The sequence below is a fragment of the Phocoena sinus genome, chromosome 3, assembly GCF_008692025.1.
Source record: "Phocoena sinus isolate mPhoSin1 chromosome 3, mPhoSin1.pri, whole genome shotgun sequence".
Lineage (NCBI taxonomy): Eukaryota > Metazoa > Chordata > Mammalia > Artiodactyla > Phocoenidae > Phocoena > Phocoena sinus.
In genome coordinates, this window is record NC_045765.1 from 36,046,513 (window position 1) to 36,070,865 (window position 24,353).

Below are 24,353 nucleotides of genomic sequence, written 5' to 3' on the forward strand. Positions count from 1 at the left end.
GGTGAGAAAGGAGACTGGAGAGCTTAAATTGTTTTTTCTGCTTAGGAGCCCAGAGTTCTCAGACAACTAAACTGTACCCCTTAAGGTGGTATTTCCCATAGTACTGTCACCCGAGATTATTTTAAAGGGTGCATGAATGAACTTAAAAAAAATAATCATCGTGTATTTACTTTAACGTGCAATTTAAAAACGTATATATCGAGCAAGTTCTGCATAGGCTAACTGATGATGATTTTCCATATATTGTAATGATGTAGTTCCTTTTAAAATAAATTTAAGTAAAAGTAGTGACTTTACATAAAGAATAATTAGGTAAATGATAGTATAATGCGTACGTAGTTAATGCCCCCACCCCAAATATATCTAGGATGGGACTGAATAAGATTTAAGAAACACTAAAGTAGAGGCTACACAGCACTATTTACAGTAGCCAGGACATGGAAGCAACCTAATCGACAGATGAATGGATAAAGATGTGGCACATATATACAATGGAATATTACTCAGCCATAAAAAGAAACGAAATTGAGTTATTTGTAGTGAGGTGGATGGACCTAGAGTCTGTCATACAGAGTGAAGTAAGTCAGAAAGAGAAAAACAAATACCATATGCTAACACGTATATATGGAATCTAAAAAAAAAAAAAGAAAAAATGGTTCTGATGAACCTAGGGGCAGGACAGGAATAAAGACGCAGACATAGAGAATGGGCTTGAGGACATGGTAGGGAGGGGGAAGCTGGGGCAAAGTGATAGTAGCATCGACATATATACACTGGTATATATACATATATACCAGATGTAAAATAGATAGCTATGTGGCTAGTGGGAAGCAGCCACATAGCACAGGGAGATCAGCTCGGTGCTTTGTGACCACCCAGAGGGGTGGGACAGGGAGGGTGGGAGGGAGGGAGATGCAAGAGGGAAGAGATATGGGGATATATGTATATGTATAACTGATTCACTTTGTTACACAGCAGAAACTAACACACCACTGTAAAGCAATTATACTCCAATAAAGATGTTAAAAAATAATAATAAAATAAATAAATAAATAAAGGAGAGGCTACAAAACTAAGAGAATATGGGGAGACAACAAACACTCCCCTGCCAGTTTGCCGTTGGTGGCAGAAGGTGGAGGCACCTGAAATGTGATCTCTGCTTTCCCCTCACCTCAAAGGGAGAAGTGCTGATGGGCTCCTGGAAGGTGGAAGAGTCCAGGTGGGTTAGAGATGTGGCCTGTGTGTCTTGTCTCCTGCCCCTGGGCTGAGACTGGGAAGGGTGGTTTGGGGAACAGGTGTGAAATAAAGGTGTGTATTGGTTTCCTAGGGCTGCTGGGACAAAGTACCATAAACCTGGGGACTTACACAATAAAAATAGGCTCTCTTACAGTTCTGGAGGCTAGAAGTCCAAAATCAAGGTGTTGGCAAGGCCATGCTACTCCTTGGCATTCCTTGGCTCGTGAGGCATCACTCCCATCTCTGTCTCTGTTGTCACATGGTGTTCTATCTGTATCTATTTTCTCTCCTTATAAGGACACCTGTCATTGGAATAGGGGCTACTTTAATCCAGTGTGACCTCATCTTAATTTAACTAATTAATCTGAAAAGACCCTATTTCCAAATAAGACCATTTTTAGGTTCTGGGTAGACATGAATTCTGGGGGGACACCATTCAACCCAGTACAGGGAGGGAGAGGTCTTCTTAGTGGATTAACTGGCTCCCTACACAAACAGGTCTCATATCCAGTGCATTTGCACCCGATGTCTATGGAGTTCTGCTTAAAAAGTCACCAGCTTTTCAGGGTTTTTTCCTCATCAGGGGGTAGCTGTCTTCTAGTAAAATTATTTTTTCTTTTTTCCTGTACCTAGTCTATCTCCATCTTGCATTGCTTGTCCGGGCTGTGGCTTTCCTCTGCTCCCCTTGGTCTTCTTCCCAGAACAGAATGGCCCAAGGTGCAAGCATATTTTAGGCATCTGGAGAAGAAATCCAGGTCTTGGTGTTTCAATTAAAAAGCTGGGGCAGTGGGATGGTGGACCAGGCAGTAAGGTCTTGGTCCTTTTCTGGAGGTGGTGGCTAAATAAATTAGTGAGGTCTGCCGTGGAAACTGGGCTTCCTTGTTCATTGTAGGCTCAAGTGGTTGTTAGTTCTGCTCATAGCTTAGGAGGAATGGCTTTGACCTCATTGGTCCTTTCTTGCAGGAAGGATTTCTGAGAACAGTATAAACTCAACCAGCTCAACTACCTGAGAATCCTCAACCTTTTGTATATAAGCAAGATTGTTCTAATCTCTCTTCCAGCCACTCAGAGGAGCAGGGCAGGCAGTTCCCCATTAATTGTGCCTCACCCATGCCATAATGCCATATTGGTTCACTGTTGGGCTGCCTACCTTGAAGGAGGACGGGTTTGTCCAGGTTTTTCAGGTTAGAGATAGAAAACTCACTCGGGTTGATACTCGGGGTCACCTGTGACTTGAAGCTGGTCTTATTAGGGTAAATCCTGGGTTTCTTTTTTTTTTTAATCGAAGTATATTTGATTTACAATGTTGTGTTAGTTTCTGGTGTACAGGAAAGTGATTCAGTTATACATACATATACATATTCTTTTTCATATTCTTTTCTGTTATGGTTTGTTACAAGATATTGAATATAGTTGCTTGTGCTATACTACAGGACCTTGTTGTTTATCTACGCTATAGGTAATAGTTTGCATCTGCTAATTCCAAACTCCTAATTTATCCTTTCCTCACCCTCTTCCCCCTTTGGTAACCATAAGTTTGTTCTCTGTGTCTGTGAGTCTGTTTCTGTTTTGTAAATAAGTTCATTTGTATCATATTTTAGATTCCACATATAAGTGATATATGGTATTTGCCTTTCTCTTTCTAACTTACTTCTTTTAGTATTATAATCTCTATGTTCATCCATGTTGCTGTAAATGACATTATTTCATTCTTTTTTATGGCCAAGTAGTATTCCATTGTATATATATATCACATCTTCTTCATCCATTCATCTGTTGATGGACATTTAGGTTGCTTCCTTGTCTTGGCTATTGTAAACAGTGCTGCTGTGAACATAGGGGTGCCTGTGTCTTTTCTGTTCATTTCTTTTTTTAAAATTAATTAATATTTTATTTTTGGCTGCGTTGGGTCTTTGTGGCTGCGCACGGGCTTTCTCTGGTTGCTGCAAGCGGGGCTACTCTTCGTTGCTGTGCGCAGGCTTCTCGTGGTGGTGGCTTCTCTTGTGGAGGAGCACGGGCTCTAGGTGCACTGGCTTCAGCAGTTGTGGCTCGCGGGCTCTAGAGCGCAGGCTCAGTAGTTGTGGCGCATGGGCTTAGTTGCTCCACGGCATCTGGGATCTTCCCGGACCTGGGATCAAACCCGTGGCCCTTGCATTGGCAGGCAGATTCTTAACGACTGAGCCACCAGGGAAGTACTGCATGTATCTTTTCAAATTAGAATTTTCTCTGGATATATGCCCAGGAGTGGGATTGCTTGATCATGTGGCAACTCTAGTTTAAGTTTTTTGAGGAACCTCCATACTGTTTTCCATAGTGGCTGTACCAATTTATATTCCCACCAACAATGTAGGAGGGTTCCCTTTTCTCCACACTGGTTTTCCTTGCTTATAATGTCATACTCTTTGTTTGTTGAATGCTGCCAGATGAATACAAAGTGTGTTTCCATCTAGGCTGTTGAATTGTCATCATAGAACCAGGAGCAGTTATCCTCACTTGACTGGTACAGGAAGCAAGCCTGGGATGACAGAGATAGTGGGAGCCCCGCTCTTTGTCAGATATGAGATTCCAGTATAGTGTTATACTACAGTATATAAAATGTGACACTGGGGAAACAAACCTTGGTGTTGAATGCAAGCTACTAATGGCAGTGAAACCTTGAGGTGCTTATTTAGCCTCTCTAAACCTCTTTAAACCTGGCCCCATTGTTCATTCTTCCCACAACAGGCAGAACTTAGATTGTGTCACTTCTCTGCTTAAAGACCTCTACCGTCATCCCATTGCAGTTATAATTTCCAGTCCTTATCACCACCTCTGTTACCTGACACAGTCCAGCCCTGGCCTGCTCTCCTGCCTTGTCTCCTACCCCATACCATTCTGACCTCCTTTCTCTTCCTTGAATAAGTCAAGCTCCTTCATGCCTCAGGGCCTTTGCATAAGCTGTTGTTCCCTCTATCTGGAGTCTCCTTTTCTCTATAACTGTTCCTCTGTGTCCCTCAATCGAATCATCCTGTTTTGTTTTCTATATAGCGTTTAACGAGTATCTGGGATTATTTTCTGTTTGCTTATTATCTTTTCCCCCACACAAGAATGTACATTCCACAAGAACAAGCCTGTGTTTGTCGTGTTCAGTGCGGGGCCGCAGTGTCCGGAACAGAGCCCCCCTCTGCAGAAGGATGAGATGAGTGAATCTTCTTTAATTTCCTCTTCTGTAAACTGGGGGAAATGTTTTCTAGGAATGTTAGGATTCAGTGAGAGAACCTGAGAGCCGTGTGAGGCACGTGGTGGCTACTTGACAGGTGCTTTGCTTTTCTATGCTTTTCCACTTAACGACCACTCCGGGGGAGGCCGACAGCCCCTTTTGTGACATGCGTGGTTAGGGTAAGGCTTGGAGTTTGTGACCACCCTCTCTGAGGGGTTCGCAAGTGTGACAGGGTCTTCATAAGAAAGGTAGCAGTGTACCTTTGGATGGTGTTGGGGCTGAGGCTGGGAAGGGCAGCGGTGGGCCATAAGTCATGTGCCTGCCGAGGGGTAGGACACAGGAACTAGACCCCATCCGCAAGATCTTCTACCCAGCCCCAGGAAGGCTTTCTGACTAGTGAATGGGAGGGTGGAACCTCTTCCCGCCCAAATTGCTATGGAGAGATGGCTCCCTTTCCTCTCTGTGCAGGCCCCCTTTATCCGGTGCTCAACCTTAAAGTACTACTATTTATTTATTTTATTGAAGTATAGTTGATTTACAATGTTATGTTAGTTTCTTGTGTATACCAAGTGATTCAGTTTTATATATATATATATATATATATATATATATATATATATATATATACACCTTTTCATATTCTTTTCCACTATGGTTTATTACAAGATATTGAGGGACTTCCCTGGCGGTCCAGTGCTTAAGACTCCACGCTTCCACTGCAGGGGGTGTGGGTTCAGTCCCTGGTCAGGGAACTAGCATCCGGCATGCCACGTGGTGGTCAAAAAAAAAAAAAAGATACTGAATATAATTCCCTGTGCTCTACAGTAGGTCCTTGTTTATCTATTTTATATGTAGTAGTGTGTATATGTTAATCCCAAACTCCTAATTTATCCCTTCCCACCCACGTTTTCCCTTTGGTAACCGTAAGTTTGTTTTCTACGTCTATGAGTCTGTTTCTGCTTCCTAAATAAATTAACTTGTATCATATTTTAGATTCCGCATATAAGTGATATCATATGGTATTTGTCTTTCTTTCTGTCTTACTTTACTTAGGATGATAATCTCTAGGTCCATCCATGTTGCTGCAAATGGCATTATTTCATTCTTTTTAATGGCTGAGTAATATTCCATTGTATATATATGTACCACATCTTCTTTATCCATTCCTCTGTTGATGGACATTTACGTTGCTTCCATGTCTTGGCTATTGTAAATAGAGCTGCTGTGATCTTTGGGGTGCATATACCCTTTTGGACCATGTTTTTCTCCAGATATATGCCCAGGAGTGGGATTGCTGGATCATATGGCGACTCTATTTTTCATTTTTTAAGGAACCTCCATACTGCATACTGTTTTCCGTAGTGGCTGTACCAACTTACATTCCCACCAACAGTGTAGGAGGATTCCCTTTTATCCATACTCTCTCCAGTATTTATTATTTGTAGACTTTTTAATGGCGGCCGTTCTGACCAGTATGAGGTAATACCTCATTGTAGTTTTGATTTGCATTTCTCTAATAATTAGCAATGTTGAGCATCTTTTCATGTGCCTGTTGGCCATCTGTATGTCTTCTTTGGAGAAATGTCTGTTTAGGTCTTCTGGCCAATTTTTGATTGGGTTGTTTGTTTTTTTGTTATTGAGTTGTATGAACTGTTTATATATTTTGGAAATTAAGACCTTGTAGGTCACATTGTTTTCAAATATTAAATTACTCCTTTGATCATCCTACCTGGCCTTACTGCTTCTGCTGGAGCAGAGCTAGAGCCCTCCTCCTTTGACTACTTTTCTGCTGGGGCTGGGGGTGCCAGTCAGTACAGGGGAGTCAGGATTCTTCCTCATCACACCTGTGCCCTTGAACTTCTTCACTGAACATGGGGGGAGAAGCAGATCATCCCCACCATGCTGGTGGTGACAATGAGGCTGTTGGTGTTTTTCTGGTAACCAGCTGTATGCCCCAAGGAGTGTTCAGATTAGACTGACAGCCACTTTTTTTTTTTTTTTTTTTTGCCAAAAGATGCATCCACCCAAGTTTAAAATTAGCAGGTTCTGGGTACACATGATGAAATTAGGTCATGGGATGGCTGTCAGCTTGAGGGCCAACTTCCTGGTCCTTCAAGCCTCTCTCCCTTACCCCATGTGTCCTGGCCCCAACCACATGCTTCTTTCGTTGTCCTTGTCACCTGTGTTGTAACTTGTCCTACTCACTAGATTGTGAGCCCCTCGCAGGCAGGAGATGTGTGTGATATCTTGGGATTCCCAGACCAGTGTGATGAGGTGTGGAGGGAGGGCAAGGGGTGTCCATCCCTTCACCTGCTGCAGACACAGCCACTGGGGGAGCACAGAATGGAAGGACGAGGCTCAGGTGTACTTGCAGGGGCACGGTGAACGGCGGTGCAGGAATGCTTCCCAGGGACCCTCCGTTGGGTCTTGGGCATGTCCCAGGAGGTGGTATTTGTCTTTTTGAAGAAAGTAAAATTCCCCCCGACAATCCCACCCCTTGGAAGTAATTTGTTGACATTTTGGTGTAGGTTCTTCTGTTCCTTTGTGTGCCTGTCATCACAATACATTTTTATTTTGGAGTTTTTTTAAGTAAAAATGGAAAATATTTTTTCTCAGAACACTTTGTTGATTTTGTAGTATGTCATGCTCACATTTCCATATCATTCTTCTCCACCCAACTCCTGATTATTGGACTTCAGCAAAAAATTAGAAACGATTGTGTTTATTTAGAATAGACAATATGAGAACATGGCAAAAAGGAAAAACACCCAGGTTATATGAAAGGGTGGATGGTGAAGAGGCTCTAGTTTTCCTCCCTGAAAGGTACCACTGATCCCAGTTTCTCATGAATCCTTCCAGAGTTGTTCTCTGCATGAACAAACCAAGTGTGTGTGTTCTAACACAAGTGGTAGTAGCATTTACACACTTCCCTGTACCATTTGATGTTTTTAAATGTGTACAGTTTAATAATTTAAATATTTTTTATGAAACGACCAAACAGAGGCTCCATGACGAGAAGGGATTTTTTTTTGGTCTTTTCTGCTCATTGTAACAATAAAGGTATAGTGTAGATACTCAATATATTTGTGTTGAATGAATGAACAAAATATTTCTTTTTGGTAATTTTTTGTCCAAATATATACATTTTATATAAATGTTATCATAGTATATTATAGTTTCATAACAATTTTTTTCTTAACTGCATATACTAAGTAACTTTGTATGTAATTAACTATTCTTCTCCGGTATCATGCATAATGTTTTATTGTATGGATATACCATGATTTAACTCGTTTCTTTGTTAGATACTTAGATGGAGCTGCGTTTTCATTTTTTTAAATTGAAGTTAATTTATATACAATACAATGTACAGATCTTAAGTGCATATGCAGTTTCGAGTATACAGTGAGTTTTGACAAATGTATATACTCATGTAACTACCACCATAGTCAAGATACAGAACATTGCCATCAACCTAGAAAGTTCCCAGGTACCTTTTCTCAGTCACTCACCCCATGATGCTCCCAGCCCCAGGCAATCACTGATCTGTTTTTTTGTCTGTGTGGATTAGTTTGTGTTTTCCAGAGTGTCATATAAATGGAGTTACACGTATGTGCTCTTTTCTGTCTGCCTTTTTTAACTTAGAGATGCACTTTTTTTTTTTTTTTCTTAGAGATGCACTTTTGAGATTCACTTTTTTTTTTTTTTGCGGTACGCGGGCCTCTCACTGTTGTGGCCTCTCCCGTTGCGGAGCACAGGCTCCGGATGTGCAGGCTCAGCGGCCATGGCTCACGGGCCCAGCCGCTCCGCGGCGTGTGGGATCTTCCCGGACCGGGGCACGAACCCGTGTCCCCTGTATCGGCAAGCGGACTCCCAACCACTGCGCCACCAGGGAAGCCCCTGAGATTCACTTTTGAGAACATTTTTGAGATTCACCTATGTTGTATCAGGAGTTTATTTCTTTTTTATTGCTGAGTAATATTCCACAGCATGTGTATTACATAATTTGTTCATTCATCTCCCTCTTGATGGTCTTTTGTGTCATTTCTCCTGTACCATTTGATTTTACACAGCACTGCAGTGGTGATCCTATTCTTCTGTCTGCAAGTGTGCTCATGAGAATAAATGCCTAAAATGGAATTGCTGGTCTTGGGGTGTGATTTTAAGAACTTTGAGTTTCACCAGTTGATAAATTATCAAAACTTGCACCAGCCTGCACTTGCACCAGTGGTGTGGGAGGGTGTCAGCTTCCCAGTAACTTCGCTAACCCTGGATATTAGCCTTTAAAAAAAAAAGAAAAGTCCATGCCGGGCTTCCCTCGTGGCTCAGAGGTTAAGAATCCACCTGCCAGTGCAGGGGACACAGGTTCAAGCCCTGGTCCGGGAAGATCCCACATGCTGCAGAGCAACTAAGCCCGTGCACCACAACTACTGAGCCTGCGCTCTAGAGCCCGCGAGCCACAACTACTGAAGCCCGTGCGCCTAGAGCCCATGCTCTGCAACAAGAGAAGCCACCTCAGTGAGAAGCCCACACACTGCAACGGAGAGCAGCCCCCGCTCACTGAACTAGAGAAAGCCAACACGCAGCAACAAAGACCCAAGGCAGCCAAAAATAAATAAATAAAATAAACATAAAAAAAAAAAATTCCATGCCATTTCAGTAGGTCAAAATGGTGTCCCTTGGCTATGTTTAAAAGAATCAGGAACCCAGAATGGGAAAAGTGCTAACGGATGGAAAGGAAGGGGTAGAGAACTCTGAATACTTTCCAGGATCTGGGGAGGCCCATATGCAGCAGGGCACCAGCCTGAGACCTGTGTCAGGCTGGGTGAGGGCTGCTGACCTTCGGCCCTGGCCAGAAAACTCCCCAGGCTCCCTCTGAGCCCCATTGTTGCAGTGTGTGCTTCCCTCTACCCCCAAGTGGCAGTTACTTGGAAACTTGAATCTTGAGGCGGAATTTGAATTGTCCTGCGGCACTGGCTCCCTTGCAAGGTCACTGGAGCAGATGGTACCAGGGCCTGGGCCTTCTTTGTGGTAGGGACATCTCCCCTGGTAGCACCAGCTACTTACTTAGTCCAAAAACGGTCATCCATTGACTTGCGTGGGTGGGTTGGGATGACAAGGAGTGAGGTGGATCCTAAGAACAGAGAAAAGCATCAGGAATTGGATGGATTCAGTTATTGTAAGGAAAACTTGGAGAAAACCTAAATGCCCATCAGAGGGGAATTGGTTTCACTGTGGTTCATGCATACCCTAAACTAGGTGGAGTTATCAAATATGATGAGGTAGATAACTTTCTGCTTAATAACAATTAATTTCCTGATCCTTGTAAAAAAAAAATGCAAGTAACTCAGTACTGCTGACTCTTTGGAGTGCACCACTGTGTTTTCCTTTTTATTATAGAAATTTAAAAGGATACACAAAAGTAGAAAGAAAAGTGGAATGAATCCCCATGTACCCTCTACCCAGCTTCAGTACCTGTTTCATCTTCCCCAGACAGCATGTCATTTCACCCATAAATATCTACTAAGCAATAAAAGCCTCTTTTTTTGACATAACAACTATGCCATTATTACAAAACTCACTGTCATTCATTAATAATCTGTTGCTCAGTCCATAATTCAGTTCTCACAGCTGTCTCAGAAATGGCATTTATAGTTGACATTGTTCAGAATCACAATCCAGATAAGATCCATGCATTATATTTTTTTAATTGAATGTAAGTTTCTTTAAATTCTATAGTGCTTTATTAATTTTCAAAAGTTTCACATACATGATTTCATATAATCCTGTAATAACCCTTTTTTTAAATCCCCTGCTTCTATATTGTCCCACCCCCTTTCCCTCTCCCCACTGATAACCACTAGTTTGTTCTCTATATCTGTAAGTCTGCTTTTTTGTTATATTCACTAGTCTGTTGTATTTTTTAGGTTCCACATATGATATCATACAGTATTTGTCTTTCTTTGTCTGACTTATTTCACTTATCATAATGCCCTCCAAGTCCAGCCATGTTGCTGCAAATGGCAAAATTTCATTCTTTTTTATGGCTGAGTAGTATTCCGTTGTATATATGTACCACATCTTCTTTATCTGTTCATCTGTTGAAGGACACTTAGGTTGCTCCCATACCTTGGCAATTGTAAATAACGCTGCTATGAACATGGAGGTACCTGTATCTTTTTGAATTAGTGTTTCTGTTTTTTGGGTTTTGTTTTTCCACATATATACCCAGGAGTGGAATTGCTGGGTCATATGGTAGTTCTGGTTTTAGTTTTTTTGGGAAATCTCTTACTGTTCTCCACAGTGGCTGCACCGATTTGCATTCCCACAAACAGTGTAGGTGGGTTCTCTTTTCTCCACATTCTTGCCAACATTTGTTACTTGTGCTCTTTTGATGATGGCCATTCTACAGGTGTGAGGTGATAATCTATTTCGTTGTGGTTTTCATTTACATTTCCCTGATAATTAGTGATGTTGAGTGTCTTTTCATGTGCCTGTTGGCCATCTTCATTTCCTCTTTGGAAAAATGTCTGTTCAGTTCTTCTGCCCATTTTTTAATTGGACTGTTTGTTTCTTTGATGTTGAGTTGTATGAGCTGTTTATATATGTTGGATATTAACCCCTTATCAGTCATATCATTTGCAAATATCTTCTATTCAGTAGGTTTTTAAAAAAAATTACTTTTAAGTCTTTTTTTTTTTTTTTTTTTGCGGTACACGGGCCTCTCACTGTTGTGGCCTCTCCCGTTGCGGAGCACAGGCTCCAGACGCGCAGGCTCAGCGGCCATGGCTCACGGGCCCAGCCACTCCGCGGCATGTGGGATCTTCCGGGACCGGGGCACGAACTCGCGTCCCCTGCATCGGCAGGCGGACTCTCAACCACTGCGCCACCAGGGAAGCCCTACTTTTAAGTCTTTTATTCTGTAATGGTTTCCCTGTCTCCCAGCTCCTTAAAATTGTTTTTTTTCATGCCATTGGGTTTTGGAGAAACCAGGTCATTTGTCCTGAGGACACCCCCTGTTCTTAATTTGGCCTGTGACTTCCTCATGGTATCCTTAACTTGCGTTCACTGTTAACAGTTTGGCTTGTATACTTCCCTACTCTGTGGGACTAGAATATGCTGCAATCTCCTTGTTCTCTAGTTGGCCGTCAAACATCACTTCCTCAGAGGAACCTTCTCCCACTCGCACACAAGGTCAGTCTACACCCCAGTGACGTTCTCAGACTACGCTCGATTATGCCTTCAGCACCGGGCATGACTTGTAATTGTACATTTCTTAGTGGGATTGTTCCATTTGGATTTGGCTCCGTCTCTGGACGGCAGGTGCGTGAGAGCAGGCTGGGGCCGTGTTTCCCCAGTTCTGAGCAGAGTAGCCACAAGCCCCTTGGTGTGTGCTCATCACGGATGCCTGGTCTGGGGTCTGTGCCCACACACACATCGCCTTCCTGGACCTCACTGTCTGGTGGGGTAGGTTACTGGCTGCCAGTTACTGGCTGTTACTGGTAGTTACTGGCTGCCAGTAACTCCATCTACTGGGAGAGAAACAGCCTCCAAGGGCTTCAGCACTTGGCCAAGGCCCCCATTAAGTGGGGGAGCTGGGACCTTAAGACCTCGCGGTCTGCTGTCTGGAGTCTGACTTTGAAAAAGCAGAGGAGTCGCACGCAGCCTTGAAGGCAGCGATGTGTAACAGGGACTTCCCCTCAGTGGGGGTTCCACCCCCGGGCGAGTGGTACAGAGCTGTTGGCTCTGAATGGAAATCTCTTGTTGGTCTTTTCTTTTGTGTTAACTTTCTGTTTTGAAGTATTATCAAACTTAGCAGAGTTGCCAGCACAGTACACAGTTGTAAACACTTTAACACATTTGCCTTATCATCCCCTTTTTCTGTCAGGTGGTTTTTTTCCCCTCTTGGACCAAGATGCAGACATAATACTCCATTATCCCTTAATATTTCAGGGTTTATCTTGCATGGTTACTTTTAAGATGGGCCATAAAGCACTTTCTGGGGGAACTTGAGTCAAACCCCTAGCGACACCTTCCCAGGTAGGAATCCTCCCTGGAAGGCTGGTTCAGGTGAAGGGGATTCAGCATTTGGATCAGGAGGGAGGAAGCCGGGTGGCCACAGGTGGCCTGGCCGTGAATCTGGGAAGGCAGAGTTCTGGCTCATTTCCTTGGACCATCCCCGTGGCTTATTGGCAGACGGCTTCTTCATTAGGCAGTCATTTACTGAACCCTGTGTATGACCTGCAGACCCTAAGAGGCTCTCCCAGGAGATACCACAGCCCCAAGCCCCACTCCGGTCCTGGGGGTTGGGAGTGGGGGGGTGTTCTTAGCACAGCTGAGGCTAATCATCTCAAACCACTTCTGGCCATTCTATTTGTTAATGGTCCTAAAAGCCAGTGAAATGTAGCAATGCTGTTCCCCGTTAATGGGTGCTTGTTGTGTGCTTGATGTATGTTCCCTCCTGTTATCTAAATCCTCTGGCAACCCCCTCTAGTAAGTACTAAATTATCCTCATTTTATCCCCACTTTCCAGATGAGCCTGCTAAAGTACAGAGAGTTAAATAACTTACCCAAGGTCATACAGCAGGTAGATGGCAGAGCCAAGATTTGAACCCAGTCAACCTGGCTCCAAAGCACACACTCTATTTTTTTTTTTTTTTTTTGTGGTACGCGGGCCTCTCACTGTCGCGGCCCTTCCCGTTGCGGAGCACAGGCTCCGGATGCGCAGGCTCAGCGGCCATGGCTCACGGGCCCAGCCGCTCCGCGGCACGTGGGATCCTCCCAGACTGGGCATGAACCCGCGTTCCCTGCATCGGCAGGCGGACTCTCAACCACTGTGCCACCAGGGAAGCCCCAAAGCACACACTCTTAACCACTGTACCAGCGGTGACACCCCATTGCCTAGGGAAGTGTGAAGAGCTTCCAAGAGAAGGTGAGATGTGGAGGAAGTTCATCTACCAGGGCTCAGGGCCGCGTGTGATAGTCACACATCAGTGACCTGCCAGGGGCGCTCTGGTGAGTAGGGGAGGAGGGGGAGATGGACCGGGAGCATTGGCTCTGGGATGCAGGTCTCTGTAGGTGTTTACATTTATCCTGAGACACATGGAGAGCTGTGAGGAGCGAGGGCTGAATCACTGGAAAATGACCTTGGCCTTGGAGACCTGGGTGTTAGTAATGATCCAAGGAGATGGCTTCTGAACCAGGGCAGGAAGTGGGGAGACTTGAGAGTTTTAGGAAATAGGGTCAAAAGGACTAGTTAACAAACAGTGAAAGATTTCATGTTTCTTACTTGTTGGAACAAAGAGATTTTCCATTGCTGAGGGATTGGCCTTTTTCATCATGAGCGGTGTTCTTAGAAAGCTCCTTCCAGAAATTAATTGCTAGTTTCTGTGTAATCTTTCAAGACTCCCACTGCCCTCTAATTTAAGGGAGTAGGTGTTTATTGGGCACAGTATGCCAGACGTTGTTGAATGTTTGTTGCACATTATCTTATTTGATAATTAAAGTTGCCTTAATGTCCTGACCAAGCAAGGCACTAATAGTTCTTGTGCATCGGCGCAGGTTCATTCTTGCATTCAACACGTTTTTTAGCAGCCGACCACATGCCACACACTGCTAGCTACTGGGGATATAAGTGATGAACAAAACAAAATTGTCTTCACGGAGCTTATAGTCAAGCATCAGGCTCACATGAAGTGCTTGTAAAGCATATTTAGGTGCCCGACTCCATCCCAGGACGTCTGATTCAGTAAGTCAGGAAATGGGGAGTGTAATAGATTCCTAGGGCTGCCTCAAACTGGGTGACTTAAAACAACAGAAGTTTATTCCCTCACAGTTCTAGAGGCCCGAAGTTTGAAATCAAGGTGTCTGCAGGGCCATGATCCCTCCAAAGGCTCGCAGGGAGGATCTTTCCTTGTTTCTTCCAACATCTGGTGGTTGCCGGCCACCCTGGGCGTTCCTTGGCGTGTAGCTGCATCCCTCCGTTCTCTGCTTCCATCCTCACCTGGCCCTCTGCATCTGTTTGTCTTTGCCTAGTCTTCCCTTTGTATGTTTGTGCGTCTCTGTTTTCTCTTCCTATAAGGACACCAGTCATTGGATTAGGCTCCACACTAATCCAATGTGACCTCATTTTAACTTGATTGCATCTGTAAAGACTGTTTCCAAATAAGGTCACATTCTGAGGTTTTGGGTGGACATGAATCTGGGTGAAACGCTATCCAACTCAGTACCTGGGGGCAGCCTCCATGTTTCAGTAGATCCCCAGGAGATTCCAGTGCCTGTGATCAACTGACCACGGTTGCAGAAACCCAGGTCAGCAAGGGACTGGAGTCCCAGCTGGAGTGACCAGGGGTTAGTGGTGGTGGTTACCCTAACTGACTCGTTTTGGGCTGCACAGTAGGGTCTGGGTGCCCAGGAGAATCCATCAGAAGGAATCTGGAAATTGGGGAGGGGAGCTGGAAGTGTGGAGTGAAGAGCTTTTGAGGCCACAGCTTAGGAATGGTGACCCAGGGGAACAGGAAGAGAGAGTCAAGGGTTGGACCTGTTGCAGAGAACCACCGTAGAAGGGGGCACATCATGACCCCTACCCCTAGGTGATGGAGGGTGTGGGAGAATGAGGGGCACCCCCAGTCGAGAAGGTGTGGGGCATGGTCATATCAGGAAGCTGCTGAATGCAAGAACTCTGGGGGCGTTTAATAAAAAGGTTGTGGGTGTTTTCGGTTCTGGGAATGAGGAGGTGTGTTTGGAGCTGGCCTTCCTGCCATTTGCAGAGTTCAGGGGGCCCGGGAGAGATGGGGTGGCTGGGGGTGACCTTTCTCTCTGCTGGAAGGAAGCTGCAGGCCAGATATCAGCAGGAGAGGATGTCACCAGCATTGTTGGCTTCATGTACTGCAAGCCACCCTCTCGAGAATGTTGAAATAGTGTTCCCGCAGAGAAGTTGATTCTTTACGGAAAATGTCTCCTCGGGGTTTATGAAGCAATCGGGCAAGAGTGGAAGGGAGGGTGAGTGATCCTCCGGCTTTGCAGGGCCTCCTAGGTCTGTGGTGTGTCCTCCTGAGGCCTCTGAAGAACCAACCCACCTCGTCCCCTTTCTTTTTCCCTTTCAATTTGCATGTCTCCACTTCCTGTTGGTCACCTTGGTTACCCATGGCGTTTCTTCATGTCTTGCTGCTCTTTGTTCTCAGGCCGACTCAACCCCTGCAGTTGTTTCCCAAGGAGCTGGCCCAGAGCCTGGAGGCCCAGCCTCCCTCGGGAGGTAGCCGTTGGCAGCAGGGAGGATGAGCATGGTGGGAAGCACGGGAGGAGACCCAGAGTGGTTTTCTTTCAGTGGCTGGTGTGGGAGAGCAGCTCAGCCGTGCTCTGCACCTTGGGCTGTATGAAGCAATTGTCACATTCAAAGCAATGTCACACCCCGGGCCCGGCCAGCTCCTCTGATGTCCAAGCCAGGATTTGCCACTAACCTGGAATGTGGCCTTGGCCACTGAACTTCTGTGCCTCAGTCTCCTGGGTACTATTGTTAGTGGCAGTACCTCTGCCCGGGCCCATGTCAAGATGGTGGGTGTTGGGATGGAGAGCCTAAATTGGGTTAAATTGTCAGGGGTGTCTGTGTGCAGAGAAACAGTGTCAGAAGGGCATATATCGACACTCATACATACTCACAGTTATCTCCTGGTGGAGAGATTGCTGGTGATTTAAATTTTCTTTGTGTTCATCGTATTTTCTACAATTTCTGTAGTGATGAGATATTTTATAATCAGTTAACTATAGCATTATTTTGGAAGGAAAACACAAACCTAAACTATCCCATGGGGACCCCAAAACATAGTGTTAAGATCACGGAGTCAGAAAGCCCAGATTCACATCCGTCATTTATTTAATTTAATTTATTTATTGATTTTTGTGGTACGTGGGCTTCTCACTGTTGTGGCCTCTCCCGTTGCGGAGCACAGGCTCCGGATGCGCAGGCTCAGCGGCCATGGCTCACAGGCCCAGCCACTCCGCGGCATGTGGGATCCTCCCGGACTGGGGCACGAACCCGTGTCCCCTGCATCGGCAGGCGGACTCTCAACCACTGCGCCACCAGGGAAGCCCACATCCATCCTTTATTAACTAGGAGCCCTTCGGCAGGTTACTTAGCCTCTCTGAGCCATCCTTGTCTGGAATACTGGCATGCTGACAATCCCCATCTCCTGGGTCTGTTGGAGGATGAGAGGACAAAATGCATGGGATGCGGTGTCTGGCAAATGACATAGAAGCTTTCAAATTATAAATATACATATATATAAAATGGTATGTATAATATGATACGTATATATAAGCTTTCAAATTATAAATATGATACATGTTTTCAAATTGTAAATATGATACATTCGTCATAATGAGCAAGTCCAGGTACTCATGAAGACCAGAGGGGAGGTATAAAACTCAGGGAGCTGAATTCCAGGGGAAAGAGAAAGCTCTGTCTTTGCCTTGGGGTGACATGTGCCTCAGTCTATCCAGTAGCAACAGAGGGTAACCAAGGAGGAACCAGGTCTGTGGTTTACGGAGAATTGGGAGCTGCCAAAGTTATAAATACATATATATATATATATATATATATATATATATATGAGATGGGACAGGGGCAGGAGATTTAATCTTGAGCCCAGTCCCTGGACCCCGCAAGGCAGGGCAGCCAGCACTTGGCTGCCCGGGGCTTCTGTGGCTGGCATCTGTGGCCTCTTGTGCCCCTCCTAGGCTGCTAATACCACAGCCATGTGGAAATTCTTACCAGGGGCCATTCTTCAGGTGGAAGCTGTGGTTTTTAATCTCAGCAAGCTTTTCAGTTAATCTCTTGATTTCGAATCATCAAATTATTAGGCAGTGAGCCAAGGATTTTCACCAGAGTCTTGCCTTGCAGATGTGCCGGCGTTTCATTTTCCCCAGCGCACCAGGGCCCAGCTGCCAGCACCCTAAAGCACCATTTCACAGAACAAGCTCTCTGGTATGTTGTTAGTCTGCCCCTGAAAAAGGACAGCAGGTGGTGGTGGTCTGTGGATAAATAAATTTAACCTAGCGTTTCTCAAGACTATGTAAGTTTTTTCCTGAACAAATGTTTCAGGGCCTCTAATGGGCTAATATGTATGTAGTGTTTCCCGAACTAATGGTCCAGAGAACCCTTTTTTCGGGGGCTGGGGTGTCATGGAACACATGTTGGGAAGCATTACCTTTGGAATGACCAAGTGTGGAGGGCATAATTTATGATTCTTAAAGCTCCCAGCCCTCTGTAAACACTGACCTTCTTCCTCCTCGGTCACCCTGTGTTGCTGTTGAGTAGACTGAGGCACACACCACCCCAAGGCAAGGACAGCTTTCTCTTCCCCTGGAATTCAGCATTTCCCCCACCCCCACCCCCCCTGCCCTCACACTGCCAGGCTTTGTGAGTAGTTGGAATTGCTCAACTAGATGAATAGTTTTATTCAACCTGAGATCAGGAGCAGCTCATTTTTTCTTACCTTTTCATTTCAAGCATTTGCGGTTCCCCAAATTTGGAGATTTGGGTAAGTATTGAGTATCTCTTTTGTGTCAGGCGCTGGGGTCACAGAGCCGAACAAGATGAACCCAGTCCCTGCCCTCGTGATGCCCAGTCAGGGGTGAAGAAGGTGGTGCTTGTATAGGGAGAGGGAGGGAGGGGTGGATGGAGGGATAGATGGCTGGATGGCTGGAAAGTCCTGGATGCTCGGAGACTGACAGGGGCATGACCAGGGAACACTTTTCAGAAGTGACTTTTAAGCAGAGATCGGAAGAAAGAGTGGGTTAATAGTTAATTAGAAAGTAACACAGTGCAGGACACCAAGAGGTCAAATGAAGACTTCCCTTTCTCCCCTAATATGAGAAACCAGGGGTGACTGGCTGAACTTTCACAGTACGCATGACCTTCAGAGCCCTCTGAGGTAAGCCTTAAAATGCCGGCGGAGGCTGTTTGTGAGGGGCACACACTGAATTTTCTTCCCCGTCTCTCCTGCAACAGTGATGGGCTGGGGTCCTGGCTACGGGCTCAGGGTCTGTTGAAGTGCACTTGGGGCTGGCCTTGCCCATGTTCCCACGCACATCTGAGCCCAGCACAGGTGCAGAGGGTTTGCCAACCTCTGCCAAGGTCAGCACCTCTGTGCTGGGGGCAGGGGAGGGGGAAGCATGGAAACCTCCAAAGCCTCTACAGGTGGCCCTGCTGCCTCTGTGTGTAGCTCGGTTTGGGGCTTCATGTGGGTCATGATTCACTTGTCCCTGGCCTCTCTTGGAGCCCTGCACCTCTCAGGTGGTCCTCTTTCTGCTTTGAAAGCCTCAGGCAGAGCTCTTAGGCAGCAAGGAGAGTGTTTCTAAAGGACTCAAGCCTGTCTTGACAGCCACCGCCTTCCTCTCCCCCAAAATGGCACCTCTGGTATCCCTGGGGTTTCCCACTCGGGGGCCGTTCCCCCACCCCGTTGGTTACCCCAGGGAAGGGTGCAGGACCAGGTAAGGGAGACTCGGGGGAGGAGGTTAGAGAAGGCCCCAGGTGGAGGGAAGTTTCCCCAGTTGGTGTTTGCTTGGGTCGCAGCTGTGTTCATCACAGAACACTCCATTCATTCATTCATACATTCATGCACTCATTCAACAGATACTCATTCGCCCTCACTGTGTGCCGGGTACCAGGGCTACAACCAAGACCTGGAAAGAGGTGGCTCCCTCCCTCCCGGAGATCACATTGTGGGTGGTGGGGGCAGGGAGGGGGCGACAGATGGAACACTTGAGTCAGCAGTAACCGCTGATTGTAGGGGTGCTGCAGCAGAGGGGGGGTCAGGGAAGGCCTCTCAGACGACACCCGAAGGAAGATAGGAGATACAGCCCACATGTCCAGAATCGGGGTCTGGTTAAGTCACAGCACAACCTCACAGTGAAACTCCAGGCAGCCATTGAAACCACAGATTCCTGTGAAAGGGACGTGCTTGTAGATGAGGATCCTGTTCTGTGAAAGTTTGCACAGAGAAACATCCGAAGAATCCATGTGAAACTTAATAGTACTTCTCGCTGCACCGGGGATTATCAGTGATATTTGTTATTCTTTTTTACTTTAGAAGATTTATCAGTGAGCACCTAATTTATAATTAGTAAAAAGAAGAAACAAAGAAAAACACTACTTCTGGGTAGTGCCTTGGTGGGGTCTATGCATCTTGTGAGGGTGAAGCGGGATATTTAGCCCAGCACTGGCAGGGGGGATGCTATTATTAAAGAGCTGATTTTGTCAAAGTGATGATGCAGGGTTGCCAGGGAATCCTCGGGGATAAGGTTTGAGCTGGGCCTTATTATAGTGGGTATCCAGTCCCTCTCTCCATTTTTTTCAAACTGGAAACACAGTAATTGAAGTAATAAAGCGAATGTTTTTTTTTTTTTTACAGTGAATGTTTTTTAAAAATCTGGGCAGTGTTAAAAAGCGTGAAAGTAAAAATCATGTGGGATCCCAGCCCTCTGAGATAACCACTGTAACCACTTTGGTATACGTCTAATAGTTTTTTTCCTAGTCCATTGTTATTATTTTTAAAAATATGATCGGGGCTTCCCTGGTGGCGCAGTGGTTGAGAGTCCGCCTGCCGATGCAGGGGACACGGGTTCGTGCCCCAGTCCGGGAGGGTCCCACATGCTGCGGAGCGGCTGGGCCCGTGAGCCATGGCCGCTGGGCCTGCGCGTCTGGAGCCTGTGCTCCGCAACGGGAGAGGCCGCAACAGTGAGAGGCCCGCGTACCGCAAAAAAAAAAAAAAAAAAATGATAAACTACTGAGATAACAAGAGCAGGGTTTTTTTTAAGGTGGATCCCCCTGCCCTCACCCTATCATGGCCATCTGTCCCTGTGCTCCCGCCTCTAGATGTACCTGAGGCACAGGTGCTCTCCCGTCTGGATCAGGTGATAAAGAGCCAGAACTGGGGAGGGAGAGTTTCAGGAAGCTTCTGCCTGCCCCTCCACCCCTCCTCTCAGTGCCTTCTCCGCAGCTTTTGTGCTGGCCACACCGATGCTGCCCCTGGCCCCAGCTGGAGCAAAGTCACCCTGCCTGACTGGTTCCTGCCCCCTTTCTGCCCGCGCCAGCTGCTGCGTGCCTGCCAAGTGCCTGCCTAATCCAGGAGAGCTTCCTGAGCCGCCTCTCAGCAGGCTGCTCTTTGGTTTCTGGAATCCAGGCCACTCAGCACTCAACGGAGGGTCTGGCTTCATGCACCCGGAGCTGACTTAGGTCAAGAGTGCTTGGGGAGGAATGCGATCCTTAGAGCAAAGCCCTTGTAATGAATGCCTTTCCCCGCTAATTGGGTTAGGGGAGTAATCGGCTGGACTGTCAACTAAGCAGGGTAGGCATGCTGGCATCCCGCATTGTTGTTCATTTGCCAAAGAATTGCCCTGCTCTGAGGTGCAGGAGAAAAGCAGAGGCTCAGAGCTCCTAATTCCCTTTGGTTCCGGGGCTCCACAGAGCACGTGGAGTGGTCAGGCTTCCTTTTCTGCACAGACCCCCAGGCCCAGCTATAACCCCTCAGGTAGAATGTCTCGTTCCACCGTACAAAGCAGCTTCCTATGAGAGCCCGACAGAGGCAGATAAGCTCAACTTACCTGAGATTTGATTGCCCAGTTTGAGGGAAAGGCCACTGACGCTTGCTTAAGTGCTGTTAAGTGCCAGATGCTTTACATTATGGCACTGTGACCCCGGTTTTTTGCATGAGGACACGGGTTCAGAATTCACATGCCCAAGGTTAGTAAATAGTGGAGGTGAGACTCCACCCCAGAACTGCCTGACTTTACAATCTGTGCCAAGTTGCTCCCCTGTATATGGCAGGGATGGGTGTATTTGGAACAGGGAGGGATGTCCTTGTGTTCATTCTTTTTTTTTTTTTTTTAAATTGACTTTGTTTTTTAGGGCAGTTTTTGGTTCACAGCAGTACTGAACGGAGGGTACAGAGATTCCCCATGTACCCCTGCCACCCCCTGACATACACACAGCCTCCTTCACTATCAACAACCCCCCCACCAGAGGGGTCCATTGGTACAGCCAATGAACCTACATGGACACATTATTGTCACCCAAAGTCCACAGTTTACATTGGAGTTCACTCTTGGTGTTGCACATTCTGTGAGTTTGGACATGTATCCATCATTATAGTATCACACAGAGTAGTTTCACTGCCCTAAAAATTCTCTGTGCTCCCCCTGTTCATCTCCTCCCCACCAAACTCCTGGCTACCACTGATCTTTTCTCATTCTCTCCATAGTTTTTCCTTTCCTAGAGTGTCATATAGTTGGAGTCATAGCATGCAGCCTTTTCAGATTGACTTCTTTCACTTAGTCATATGCATGTAAGTTCCCTCCATGACTTTTGATGGCTGTTCATTCCTTTTTGCTCATGCAGATATTTTTTTGAGCACCTGCCCCTGGGCCAGGCTCTGGGCGCTGGGCAGATGGTATCGGCAAGATGGACGTGGCTCCTGTTCTCTGAAGCTAGTGTTTAGCAGGAAAAGACACATAAATAAGTAAATACCTGGCTGTGAAGAACAGCGTGCTAAGAGAGAAAACAAGGGGCACCTGATCTGGAATGATGAAGGGTCAGAGAAAGCCTCTCTCAGGAAGTGACCTTTAAACCCGTGTCTGAGGGAGGAGAAGAAATGGGGCTGGGAAGCATCGCAGGCATCTGTTCTAGTGTTCAGAAGCCTGCCCACACTTGAGACCAGCCTTTTCCAGGAAGCCCTACCTGCTAACTCCTTCCGGAGCTATTGTTGCCTGTTCTGAAGGTCCATAGCTTTTACTTTTATGCACCGATGGCCTCCTGTGAGAATCTGCTCAAGCCAGTGGGCCCTTTTCGCAGGGGAGTGTTCAGAGGAAAGACTAACAACGTATTGCTTTGAGTTTCTCTGGACACAAGGGAAAATCCAGAGGGAGGGAGTGAAGCTTGGCTGGGCTGAGCTGAGCCGGGAGGGAAGTCAGGACATTGCATATCTGACTTACTGTGTTTGGGGCCTTTGAACTGCCTTGATGAGGGCAGCGCGGCCTGGGCCAAAGGTCGCTTGGCTAATTTCCCCCAGCTGCTGCCTGTGGAACACCAAGGATCTGTGGTGTGACTGCTTGCTTCTTGTCAAGAGCCGTAGAGCCCTCTGCTTAGAGGAAATGCCCAAGTAGGCTGCAAGCTTGTGGAGGCTGCTGGAGGGTGGGGAGAGGGCCCTGTCGTTGAGGGGCTGCAGCCACACGCTGGCTGCTGATACCAGCTGTCTGGCTGTAGCCCAGGACGAGCCTGGCTGAGAGGTCTTCCCGCATGGCTGCTGCGCCCGTGTCAGTGCCCTGCTCTCAACCCTTCGCTGGCTCCCCATTGCCCTCAGGGCAGGCCGGATATCTTAGCAGGACATACAGTCTGGGACCCTGCCCACCCTCGCAGCCTGCTTTGTTCAAGCATACCCTCCCTCTCCTGCTGTTCCAAGGGCTCCAGATTCCCCAGACGGGACACCAGTGTGGCCTTGCAGGTGCTGTTTTTCCTGCTGAACTTCCTTTCCTTTCTGCTTCTTCAGCAGGTTAATTCCTAGACATCCTTCCAGAATTTGGCTAGACAGGTCTCTTCTCCTTGAAGTCCCCACGGACCTGCTACTCTACACAGATAGCCACACCTTCCTCTGGGCCCCGGGTGGTTGATACTCATCACTGCAGTCCCTCCCTTCCTGTTCCCCTCCCTTCCTTCACTCCTTCACTATTTAGTTTCGGGCACCTGACCATGTTCTCATCACACCAGGGTGGTGGCAAAACAAACATAAGCAAGAGCAGACCCAGACCCCCACATTCAAGGAGCAGCATGAACCCATCAAACAGTGCAGATGAGTAATACACAGAGAAGTCAGATCTTTTCCACAAAGAAGTTAAGATTTTCTCCATGATTGAAAAAGTCTACAAATCATAAATGCTGGAGAGGATGGGGAGAAAAGGGAACCCTCCTGTACTTGGTGGGTATGTGAATTGGTGCAGCCACTATGGAAAACAGTATGGAGGTTCCTTAAAAAACTAAAAATATAATTGCCGTATGATCCAGCAATCCCACTCCTGAGCATATATCCCGAAAAGACAAAAGCTCTAACTCAAAAATATATATGCTCCCCAATGTTCATAGCAGCACTATTTACAATAGCCAAGACATGGAAGCAACCTAAGTGTCCACTGACAGATGACTGGGTAAAGAAGATGTGGCACATATATGCAATGGAATATTACTCAGCCATAAAAAAGCATGAAATAATGCCATTTGCAGCAACCTGGATGGACTGACCTAGAGATTGTCATATTAAGTGAAGTGAGTCAGGTAGAGAAAGACAAATATGTGATATCACTTATATGTGGAATCTAAAAAACAATGCAGATGAATTTATTTATAAAACAGAAACAGATTCACTGACATAGAAAAAAAATTTATGGTTACCAAAGGGGAAGAGGGAGGGTGGATAAATTAGGAGTATGGAATTAATAGATACGTACTACTATATATAAAATAGATAAACAATAAGGATTGTTTACTGTATAGTATAGGAAACTATGTTCAATATCTTGTAATAACCTATAGTGGAAAAGAATCTGAAAATATATATATATATATATATATGTTAACCAAATCACTTCGCTGTACACCTGAAACTAACAAAATATTGTGAATCAACTATACTTCAATTAAAAAATTGTTTATTAAAAAAAGATTTTCTCCATGATTTAAAAAAAATAAAAGGTTGAGGAAGAGGCTACATTAAAATTCTTCTAGTCTCAGATCTAATATTGCTAGTTAGTTAAGCCCTGGGGTTTGTAGGACTTTGTCAAACTCAGTTTCTTCATGTATAATGTTAGGAACAGGAAATAATTGATTGAGGCTTTGGGCATCTTCCTTGAGCACAGCCCTAGGGCTACTGAG

General features: G+C 46.0%; 1 protein-coding gene across 1 annotated transcript in view; it reads left to right on the forward strand.

Moving 5' to 3' along the window:
- The window catches only part of CCNJL (cyclin J like), a 55,482-nt gene that overhangs the window by 978 nt on the left and 30,151 nt on the right, over positions 1–24,353 (forward strand). The gene's annotated exons all lie outside the window — the stretch shown is intronic.